Source organism: Aegilops tauschii, chromosome 3 (assembly GCF_002575655.3).
Source record: "Aegilops tauschii subsp. strangulata cultivar AL8/78 chromosome 3, Aet v6.0, whole genome shotgun sequence".
In the NCBI taxonomy this organism is placed as follows: Eukaryota; Viridiplantae; Streptophyta; class Magnoliopsida; order Poales; family Poaceae; genus Aegilops; species Aegilops tauschii.
This window is the reverse complement of record NC_053037.3, coordinates 347,273,363-347,284,503: the sequence shown is the minus strand read 5'-3', so window position 1 is coordinate 347,284,503 and position 11,141 is coordinate 347,273,363.

Here is an 11,141-nt window from a genome sequence, read left to right as displayed (position 1 = left end):
CATCCCGGATAAAGGTAGTACTCCCTCCGTCTCAAAATGTAAGATGTTTTTCCATACTACCAGAATGCGAAAAAACGTCCTACATTTTAGGACAGAGGGAATACTAGATAAGATTCAAATCACCATGAAGTTTCATTTCAAAGTACGGAAATATCACTACCATACCAACAGTACGTGTTAAATTCCCTGGAGTACTTTATTTATCTCTCCAAGTATTAGGTCTCGTTGCTGCTCAACAACTCCAATTGACGTCCCAGCTAATTTACGTACCGAAATTGCTGCACGTACGACGCTTGGATATACGATTTTGTACGATTCCTGATCGGGTGGTGGGCAGCGGCTTGCTCTGACAGTGCCGTATGAAAATCGTATGGAAATAATCGTACGCATAGCAATGCTCTTTACGTACCATGCACGACATCATCTGAGTTATTATTGCATCATATAATAATGCATAACTAGCTGGACACGGATTTGATGAGCATGGTTTCACGCGTGCCCTTATGAATAGTATATTTTAAAAATACTAGAATAAATAAATCTGTTTTTTAATATATATAGTCAATTGGTGTACTCGCGTATGAAGTTTCACAAAGAAATCACATCGGCGATAATCTGGGCAATGACAAAACCAAAACTATAATAAAAAATACCGTTTCATGAATATTATGGCCCCAGTTGTACTTTCTTCACTAAGAATATCATGTGTGTCAATACATCACGAAACTTCACATGTGAGTAAAATGGTTGACTAAGTTTCATATCCTAAAATTTCAGAATTTTTAAACTTCTCTTATTTTTTTACTCCTACTTTGTGGTGGGTTGCCTCGCGAGGAGGTTGAGGATGAACTAGTACAGCGGATGAGCTGCCTCGGGAGAGCTCAGGATCAGACTAGGGATCGGAGGTTTCGACCCCTCTCTACGGTGGAGACTAGCCTATACTTATAGTGGCCTTGGCCCTCTTCCCTCATAGCTTAGGCGGGAAGGGATACCGCAGCGGCCAATTTTGAAGGGGGGCAGGAGTACACCCTATCCTGACTAAAGGTGGTCTTCGCCTGCAAAGCTTCTGGTCGTGACGCAGCTGTGGGCTCGGTGATGACCTCCGTCCTGCCGAGCCCGTGGTCTTGGTCTTGTTGCACCGGAATGGAAACCTTTGGGAATTCCTCGGAAACTCGTGCTTGTCCTTGCCTCCTTAGCACAGAAGTAGAAACTGTCCTGGCCTGCGCCCGCTGGCACCCTCCTGGCCTTGGTCGTCATGGCTCACGTCACCGCGAGCCTCACGAGGTGGGATGCCTGCATAGAGATATCCGCCTCTCGGGAGGCCGCTCTTCGAGAGGTCTTGATGTCGTTCGCCTTGCGAGGCGGGGGGGCCTCGCGAGGGTCTTGCTCGTGAAGCTCTGGAGTTGGCCCACGTCAGGCCATCAGTGAAGTCATGTGCTGGGCCGCAGGCAGGCGGGCCTGGGTACCCCCGTTCCCAGAACGCCGACACACGCGTCGCCCCTCATGGGCGACCGGAACATAGCGCCTCGAGCCCTCCCCCCCCCCCCCCCCCCCCCCCCGCCGTCGCCTATGTCAGCCTTGTTGTGAGGCCTCCGATGAAGGTGGCGGTGAGGCTCGACTGCCCTGCCCCGTCGCAGGGGGCTCCAGAAGCCGGGGCGGCGGCCGCGTGTGGAGATGGCGGCTCGGATCTCGCCGATGGATGGCGGTTGTCTTATGTGCAATTTTTCAAAGTTTCCTCTTTACATCTAAAGTTATGTATATGAAAGTAGATACAGAGGACAACTATTAAGTTTGATAAAAAGTATATTTGCAAAGTTGATGACAAACTTCCATGAAATGGAACTTTTTTTTTACCCGGAAACCGTAGAAGAATAGTTGTGTGGTAATTTTCATTACTTTAACAATGTGTATAAAAAGGAAAATGAAATGAAATGAAATGGAACTTACATGTGCAGAAACTACTGTCGGTTGATTTTGATAAATAAAATTTTCCAAACATGAAAGTGGCCAATTGACATCAAGACTAATTGTGTATATCATTGTTTTTATTTCCTTGAGATAATTCCAATGCGACATCATATGCGCTACAACCATGTCAATGTATGACATGTACATGCTTAGTCGGAAGCTTTGTTTCTTAACACTGAACGTATAATTTGTACACGGAAACAAAATTCAACTTGACTTCCATTCATGGTATTCTCGTACATACGCAAAAAATACAACCATCTATCAAGTTACAATTAGTATGGAACAAGTACTAGCAATTATGATCGAAAAAACTAAGGGGTGTAATAAATAAATATGTATTAATCATTTTTATGTCTGATATGCATAGCTTATGATTTAACACTACTCAATCATGGGAATAAATCATTCTGATAATTATTGCTCCCCTTGGATATCCACATCACTCAAAATTGTGTGCTTCCTCAACTCATGATAATATGTGAATCTTTTTTTTAGAACATGATTATATGTGAATCAAACTGATTTACGAGCAGTCTTTTTCTAGTTGACTATGTATATTCAAGAATTTAATGTTGTTCACAATCAGAATTATTGCCTCTCTAGAAAGCTACCACCAAAGCTTCAATGCTTTCTTTTCCTTGACTTTGTGTCGTTCTTGCTTTGTTGGGTATACACATATGTATTCCCTTGTACTTACTTATCTACATTTCCGCACGTCTGCTTGTCTGACTTTGTGAAATGATAAGATTCATGCTCTAGCTTGTTGTGTTTGACACTCCTCATGTTCCTAAAGTAGTTCCTTTCAGGTTTAGTCTGTTTACGAATTTCGATAGCATAGAAGTGCTTAAACCATACTACAAGTTTTAGGGAAACTTGGAATATAAGTTTATATGACCATTTTATTGCAAATCATGTACTCCCTCCGATTCATATTAATTGAGGCTACTTTAGTATTATAACTTTGTACGAAAGTTATACTAAAATAGCGTCAGTTAATTTGGATCGGAGGAAGTACCATTATGTACAAATGTTTACCCTATAAACATATAGATATATTATAAACAGAAAAGTTAATTAGGCATCTTTTGGCACAAATTCCGATGGACAAAGTCAATTACGGCTAAAGAAAATTTATAGGATAGGACAAATCCATGTTAATTTTTTTCAGATTTTTAATGCATTTTATTTTTCCCTTTCTCTCACAACTCAAATAACATCTGATATTGAATCCTTACTGGTTTAGGATGCAACCACTTTCCTAGCCACCTAATCACGTATTGGTCCTCACACAAATTAGCCATTTTCCTTAACCTCTAAAAAAATCAAGGACATTGAAATTAGGCACCCTAGGAGATCTGGCACGCGTCAATTGACCATCAGATCTTGCGCTTAACACGACTCACAGGGTCACACGTACTAAATACTACTCCCTCCGCCGTAAAATATAAGATCATTTTTTACACTATATTAGTGTACATAGTGTAAAAAATGATCTTATATTTTAGGACTAAGGGTGTATACAGTAGTGCTTGCTTAAAGGAGGCTAAATCCGAATGACGCTGACTAGATGATCAATCTAGTCTCAAGAATTTTGCACAATCAGTTCTGACGACTCCTTTAGGTTAAAATTAATTTACGGACAGGTTTTCTTTTCATAAATGATTGAACATGTCCACCAACCTTTATAGGAAGGTTTACGTGCAACAATGGTGTTAACTTAACCAAAATCTCATAGAGGATTTTTCTACGAAGCCCCCTACGCGCTTGTCCAGTCACTAACCTCCCAGTAACACCCCTCCGAATTTCATCTTGAGTCCGTTCACTAACCACCCACTAACCCCCTCTGGATTTCGTCATGAGCCCCCTTCACTCAATAGCACTACATCCACAAACTTCTACACGCATTTTGCAGATCTTTTCTAAGTAAATCTCCCCCGTGAATTTCATGGGGGTGCGCCCCTTTTATTGTCCAATCCTGAACCTCCACCGGTGTCCGTCCGTTAACTCCGTAAAAGATATGTTGCCTTGCACCGGTGCAAGGGCTCTCGAAGCCAGGGCGGCGGCCCTCGATGGAGACAGCGGCTTCGCTCTCTCTAGTGGATGGTGCTCTGATACGTCTCCAACGTATCTATAATTTTTTATTGTTCCATGCTATATTATATTCTGTTTTGGACATTAATAGGCTTTATTATACACTTTTATATTATTTTTGGGACTAACCTATTAACCGGAGGCCTAGCCCAGAATTGCTGTTTTTTGCCTATTTCAGAGTTTCGCAGAAAAAGAATATCAAACGGAGTCCAAACGGAATGAAACCTTCGGGAACGTGATTTTCGGAACGAACGTGATCCAGAGGACTTAGACCCTACGTCAAGACATCAACCAGGAGGGCACGAGGTAGGGGGGCGCGCCTACCCCCTGGGCGCCCCTTCACCCTCGTGGGCCCCACGTTGCTCCACCGACGTACTTCTTCCTCCTATATATACCTACGTACCCCCAAACTACCAGATACGGAGCCAAAAACCTAATTCCACCGCCGCAACCTTCTGTACCCGTGAGATCCCATCTTGGGGCCTTTTCCGGAACTCCGCCGGAGGGGGCATCGATCACGGAGGGCTTCTACATCAACACCATAGCCTCTCCGATGATGTGTGAGTAGTTTACTTCAGACCTTCGGGTCCATAGTTATTAGCTAGATGGCTTCTTCTCTCTTTTTGGATCTCAATACAATGTTCTCCCCCTCTTTTGTGGAGATCTATTCGATGTAATCTTCTTTTGCAGTGTGTTTGTTGAGACCGATGAATTGTGGGTTTATGATCAAGTTTATCTGTGAACAATATTTGAATCTTCTCGGAATTCTTTTATGTATGATTGGTTATCTTTGCAAGTCTCTTCGAATTATCAGTTTGGTTTGGCCTACTAGATTGATCTTTATTGCAATGGGAGAAGTGCTTAGCTTTGGGTTCAATCTTGCGGTGTCCTTTCCCAGTGATAGTAGGGGCAGCAAAGCACGTATTGTATTGTTGCCATCGAGGATAACAAGATGGGGTTTATATCATATTGCATGAGTTTATCCCTCTACATCATGTCATCTTACTTAAAGTGTTACTCTGTTCTTATGAACTTAATACTCTAGATGCATGCTGGATAGCGGTCGATGTGTGGAGTAATAGTAGTAGATGCAGGCAGGAGTCGGTCTACTTGTCTCGGACGTGATGCCTATATACATGATCATACCTAGATATTCTCATAACTATGCTCAATCCTGTCAATTGCTCAACAGTAATTTGTTCACCCACCGTAATACTTATACTCTTGAGAGAAGCCACTAGTGAAACCTATGGCCCCCGGGTCTATTTTCCATCATATTTAATCTCCCGACAACAAGCTATTTCTGGCGCCGTTTTTATTTTTGCTTTCTTTACTTTGCATCTTTATCATAAAAATACCAAAAATATTATCTTATCATATCTATCAGATCTCACTCTCGTAAGTGACCGTGAAGGGATTGACAACCCCTTTATTGCGTTGGTTGCGAGGTTTTATTTGTTTGTGTAGGTGCGAGGGACTCGTGCGCGGCCTCCTACTGGATTGATACCTTGGTTCTCAAAAACTGAGGGAAATACTTACGCTACTTTGCTGCATCACCCTTTCCACTTCAAGGGAAAACCAACACAGTGCTCAAGAGGTAGCATGCTCGCAGGTGCTGGTCGTCCCTTCCGACAGCCTAGGCGGTGAGGGTTTGTTGCGGCAGTGGGTGGCTTTGATGGCCTCTTATGGTCTGCTCCCCGGCCTCCTTCCTCCTTGACGTGGTCCTCCCTCGCCGATTTGGTCGCGGCTCTGGTTATTAAGGGTGGGGTGGTGGGCTCTTCGGAACCCGGGAAACCCTTCACATCGACCTCGACGTCGGCGGCGCTCCAGTGTCGTGCTCCCTCTTGAGGGAGTGTTGAGCTTCGATTCCATGGTCGCCCTCCCCTTTCCTGCAACCGGGTGAAAGCCTTGGCCGAACAGCGGCGACGCTCTAGCGTCTCGGCCCTCCCTGGAGGCGTCGTTCTAAGGAAGGATGGGGGTTGTGGTCCCGTTGCGAGGCGGTTATTGGTGGTGGCGTTGCTCTGCTCTCCTACTTAACATAATTGGTGGCGGCAAGCTGGTCATCTCGCATCTTTCAGCGACTCCCTGCCTTCCTTGCCTGCAGGCTGCCTGCTGGTGTGTCGGTGTCCACGTGTTGTGGCACGTTCTGGACTGTGGCCTCACCTCCGGCATTGGCCCGAGGGGGCGGGTAGCTAAGTAAACGTTTTTCTCCAAGTGACCTGGCTCATCTCACTCCCATCATCTACTTGTAAGATGTATGTTTTGGGAAACTGCTCGACACCCTAAATGGGGTGTGACTATCTCATTATATAGAGGTACCAAAGGGTACAACACAAGGTGTATACAAATTCTAAGTATATACAATCTAACACCCTCCCTCAATCTTAACTATGGCCTGAAGTACAAAGCAAGTTAAGATTGCGCCTACAGCCTACAAACTGTGGTTGTGCAAGAGGCTTCGTGAAGATGTCAGCAAGTTGATCTTTTGATGAGATGAACTTGATACAGAGTAGCTTCTATGCAACGCATTCCCGAACAAAGTGATAGTCAACCTCGATGTGTTTCGTCCGAGCATGGAACACCGGATTAGATGAAAGATATGTAGCACCGATGTTGTCACACTAAAGAAATGGAGGATGAGCTGGAGAGACTCTCAACTCTCTCAATGGGGACTGTGCCCATATGATCTCAGCAGTCGCATCAGCAACTGCCTTGTGATGAGGACATGTACCTAGGGTAGGGTCGCAGGCCTGACCTAAATACCCTCCCCAAGGACATCACTCTAAAGCCAGAAGCATTCGAGGGGTACCATCACCCACTCGACCAGAAACATTTCCACTCGGAGGATTCAAGATCACTCGACCGTAACAAGAAACACTCGACGGACAGAAGACCTAAAGTCACTCTACACAGCAACGGTCGAGCATTAACTCCTAGACTTAATAGCCATTTGTAACACTTTATTACGGACGTTACCAGTAACGCCCCGCTCTTAATGTACCTTAAATCCCTTGTAACATGGGTTGGCCGGGGTCCTGGCGCACTCTATATAAGCCACCCCCTCCACATGCACAAGGGTTCGCACCCCCTGTAACACACGCGCATATAATCCAGTCGACCACCTCCGGGCTCCGAGACGTAGGACTGTTACTTCCTCCGAGAAGGGCCTGAACTCGTAAAACTCGTGCGTACAGCTTCTCCATAGCTAGGATCTTACCTCTGCATACCTACCCCGATTCTACTGTCAGACTTAGAACCACGACAGTTGGCGCCCACCTTGGGGCAGGTGTCTTAGCGACTTGTTGGAGAAGTTGCAATTTTTCCGATCCCCATCAGCATGGTTTCAGGCGGAGGATTGGCCGAGGGCCGCGAGATCCGTCTCGGCGCGCTCGTGTTCGTCGCCGACGACTCCGCTTGGCTCCAAGAAGCTCCACTTGACGTCGAGGTGCTCCTCGTCCGCGGGGCAACGCACTTTCGCGCGTGCGTCCGCGGCGTCCTCCTGCGGCAGCCGTCGACCCAGTATCGGTCGGCTCCGGTGGCGTCTTCACTTCCTGCTGCCCGCCGGCACAAGCGTTCCGGTCGGTCGAGGCTCCAGCGGTGAGTGAGGCACGCGGTGGATCGCCAGTCGGCCACCCCCCAAGTCGCGGCAATCGAGCCCGACGAAACTCTCTACGGCCTGTTCGACTGGCTCCGTTGAGACCGCATCCGAGTGCGACAGCAGTGACCCCGCGACGGAAGTCCTGATGGTCAACGGACCGCGCAGTCCTCCTGGCTTCCCCCGCGACGACGATGGTGATGGCAGAGGCGATCCGTCGCGTGTCCACGAGGAGTACCGCCCCGAGCCCCTCTCTTCGCAGCAGAGGGAAGAGCTTCGCCGCTGTAACATGGATGCACTTCACACTCCTATCGTTGGAGAAACCCCCGAGGCCCGGGCCTTGGAGGAGGTGCGCCTGGCCAACTTGGCTGAGCGCACTCGACTGGAGAATCTCTAGCACGCACTCCACGAGCGTGCTCGGTAGCGAGTTCCTGAATCCAGTCAACTTTTTCCGCCTCCAATCCAGGTATATCGAACTCCGATCCAGAATCTCACAGCTGCTGCCCGAATAGCAGAGTCGATTCAACCTTCCCAGTCGGAGGCTGGTAGGGGTTTGATGCAGATCCGGGCTTTGCTCCGGGCGGCGGGGGAGCAGAACACAACAGTTTCACAGTCTCAGAACAGGATTCATAGTAGATCTGTAATGGCAGACACAGTTCAGTCGGCTCACAGCCCAAGATCACCTCCAAGGCGTGAGGGACGTGGAGATCGACAAGATCAGTACAGAAACCGTGAGCAGTATGATCGTCGTCGAGTACCCACTCCTCCCCCAAGGAGTGGGTCATACGCGCCTCGGCAACACGATGACAAGCGCCCTCACAGTGGTGGGCGAAGGATTCCAGTCGACCCCCGGGAGCCAGGCTTTGACGCGAGATCCATTCTTGTTCAAGGTCTGGTTGACAGGAACAGAGCACACAGAGATGGCCACGATAGAGATTACCCGAGCCACAGCAGGGTGCATGTTTCAGGCCCCAAGTGTTTCAGCAGAGCCATCAGAGCAGCCGTGATTCCTCCCAACTTCAGGTTGGCGACTGGAGTCAGCAAGTTCACTGGTGAGTCCAAGCCTGATACTTGGCTTGAGGACTACCGAGTGGCTGTGCAGATTGGTGGTGGCAATGATGAAGTGGCCATGAAGCACCTTCCTCTGATGTTAGAGGGCTCGGCCAGAGCGTGGTTGAATTAGTTAGCACCTGGCAGTATTTATAGCTGGGAAGAGCTTGCCCGAGTGTTTGTCAGAACATTTGAAGGTACATCCAAACGGCCAACAGGGCTAACAGAGCTACAGTCTTGTGTGCAGAAGTCGAATGAAACTTTGAGAGATTATATCCAGAGATGGATCACGTTGCACCACACGGTGGAGAATGTGTCTGATCACCAAGCAGTTTGTGCCTTCAAGGAAGGCGTCAAGTGTCGAGAATTGAATCTGAAGTTCGGTCGGACCGGAGATATGTCTCTGAGTCGAATGATGGAAATTTCCACCAAGTATGCTAATGGTGTAGAGGAGGATCGGCTCCGGAGTGGCAAGCACAAAACAGTCGCCCACGAAACCGGGGGAGGGAACTCCAGTCGGAAGCAGAAGCGCAAAGCCGAGCCAGCTGCTCCCGGAGAAGCCTTAGCCGTGACTCAAGGAAAGTTCAAGGGGAAGCCCAAAGGGCCATGGAACCCCAAGAAAGTAAAAGATCAAGAAGGAAATGATGTGTTGGATTTACCATGCCACATTCACACCAAAAAAGATGAGGAGGGTAATCTCATTAACCCGAAATGTACCACTCGACAATGTCGACTCCTAATCCAGCAATTCTGAGAGAAACAGCCCAAAGAGAAGGAGAAAGAATCAGACAAAGTTAAGGATAAGGAAGAGGACGATGATGGTTACCCCCACGTCAATTCAACTTTGATGATTTTTGCTGATGTTGAGAGCAAAAGTCGACTGAAAGTCATCAACAGAGAAGTGAACATGGTCGCTCCGGCGACTCCCAGTTATTTGAAGTGGTCTCAGACTGTCATTACATTCGACCAGTCTAATCACCCAACACACATAGCCACCCCTGGGAGGCAAGCGTTGGTGGTCGACCCAGTCGTCGAAGGCACTCGGTTGACTAAGGTTCTGATGGATGGTGGCAGTGGCCTTAATATAGTGTATGCGGAGACCTTGAAGGGAATGGGCATTTCGATGTCCAGACTCAGTGAAAGCAATATGACTTTCCATGGAGTTATTCCTGGCAAGAAGGCCGAGTCACTCGGCCAGATCGCCCTCGATGTGGTTTTTGGTGATTCCAAGAATTACCGCAAACAAAAATTGACGTTTGAAGTTGTGAATTTCCAGAGTGCTTATCATGCTATTCTGGGCAGGCCGACTTATGCACGTTTCATGGCTCGACCATGTTACGTTTACCTCAAATTGAAGATGCCTGGTCCTAAAGGAGTGATCACTATCACTGGCAATCGGAAGAAGGCAGAAGAGTGCTTCCAGAAGGGCTCAAAGATCGCCGATGCGCAAATGGCAGTAGTGGAATTGCAGGAGTATCAAAAAATGCAGATCCGAGTGATTTGTTGCGAGCTAAGAAGCCTGCCACGGATTCAGCATTTCAATCGTCTGGTGAAACGAAGCCGATTCATATTCACCCGACCGATCCCAATGCTGCTCCGACTCACATTTCGACAACACTCGACTCCAAATAGGAAGAAGCGCTCATCCAGTTCCTCCGTGAGAACTGGGACATCTTTGCATGGAAACCTTCTGACATGCCGGGTGTTCCCAGGGGGCTGGCTGAGCACCGTTTGTGAGTCAACCCAAAAGTGAAACTAGTCAAAGAACATCTTCGACGGTCCGCCGTACAGAAGAGAAAAGCAATCGATGAAGAAGTGGCTCGGCTCCTAGCAGCTGAGTTTATCCGAGAGATTTACCACTCCGAGTGGCTAGCCAATGTTGTCATGGTCCCCAAGAAGGACGACTCACTTCGCATGTGCATTGACTTCAAGCATATCAATCGGGCCTGCCCGAAAGATCACTTTCCTCTCCCCCGCATCGATCAAATAGTCGACTCGACTGCAGGGTGTGAGCGCTTGTCCTTTTTGGACGCTTATTTCGGGTATCATCAGATCCGACTGTATGGACCCGATGAGATAAAAACAGCTTTCATCACTCCATTTGGGTGCTTCTGTTATGTCACCATGCCATTCGGCCTGAAGAATGCTGGAGACACATTCATGAGGATGATTCAGAAGTGTTTACTCACTCAAATCAGTCGGAATGTGGAAGCATACATGGATGACATTGTGGTCAAGTCACGTAAAGGTTCCGACCTGTTGGCTGACCTTGCTGAAACTTTTGCCAACCTCACAAGGTATGATATCAAGCTTAACCCATCAAAGTGCACATTCAGAGTTCAGGGCGGAAATTACTCGGTTTCCTCGTTTCCGAACGGGGGATCGACGCTAACCCAGAGAAAGTTGGTGCCATTCTCCGAATGAAACTCCCTGT